Raw genomic sequence first — 904 nt, 5'->3', positions numbered from 1 at the left:
CCACCATTAGCAGTGCTGTAATAAGGATGTCGCTCTGACATGGCGCCCCTGCAGGCTACCAGACCAAGGAACCTGCGTCACCAGATTATGTTCAGTGCAGAGAATTCGACGAAAGGATGCAGGGGCTCAGCCTCCTTTCGACTATCTACCTTTCATAAGCCTTTTCCCTTCTCCTTTTGCCCCCCCCCTCCCGGGGGGAATTTATTGAGTGATCAAGGCATAAGTATCATCATTCTTTCATTCTCACTAATTCAGTGATTTCTTTAATCTGTTGAGATATATATATATATATATATATATATATATATATATATATATATATATATATATATATATATATAATATATATAAATAATATACACACACACACACACACACACACCACACAACACACACAACAACCACACACAACACACACAACACACAATACACACCACACACACACACACACACCACACAACACACACACACACACACACACACACATATAATGTGCGTGTCTAAAAGTTTGACGAATTTTACTCGTTTTTCTATTGATAATCTCGCTCCTCTTCTCCTCTGTGCAACATTATATTTACCTTTTCAGCTGATAACAAAACTGTTAATACGACAACGGAAAAAAGCAGTTCACACGAAAAACAACCAACTTATTTTGCGTCTCTGCTTTTCTGCCACTCGAGGGCCAATGGCGACGGGTCAGGCGGCTGATCCACGCAGAGAATCGGGATCAGCGGCTCGGCCTTTTCGGATTCGCCATCTCCACCCAAAGGACATTTCGATTCATTGTTCGTACAATTTTAATATCAATCCACGTATTGTGTACGTGGGGCGTGTGGAGAGTTCTTGAACTGTTATTGTTATTATCATTATTGTTATTACCACTATCATTATAATTGCTGTGAAA

The sequence above is a fragment of the Penaeus monodon genome, chromosome 4 (assembly GCF_015228065.2).
Source record: "Penaeus monodon isolate SGIC_2016 chromosome 4, NSTDA_Pmon_1, whole genome shotgun sequence".
In the NCBI taxonomy this organism is placed as follows: Eukaryota; Metazoa; Arthropoda; class Malacostraca; order Decapoda; family Penaeidae; genus Penaeus; species Penaeus monodon.
Note: the sequence above shows the minus strand (reverse complement) of the source record.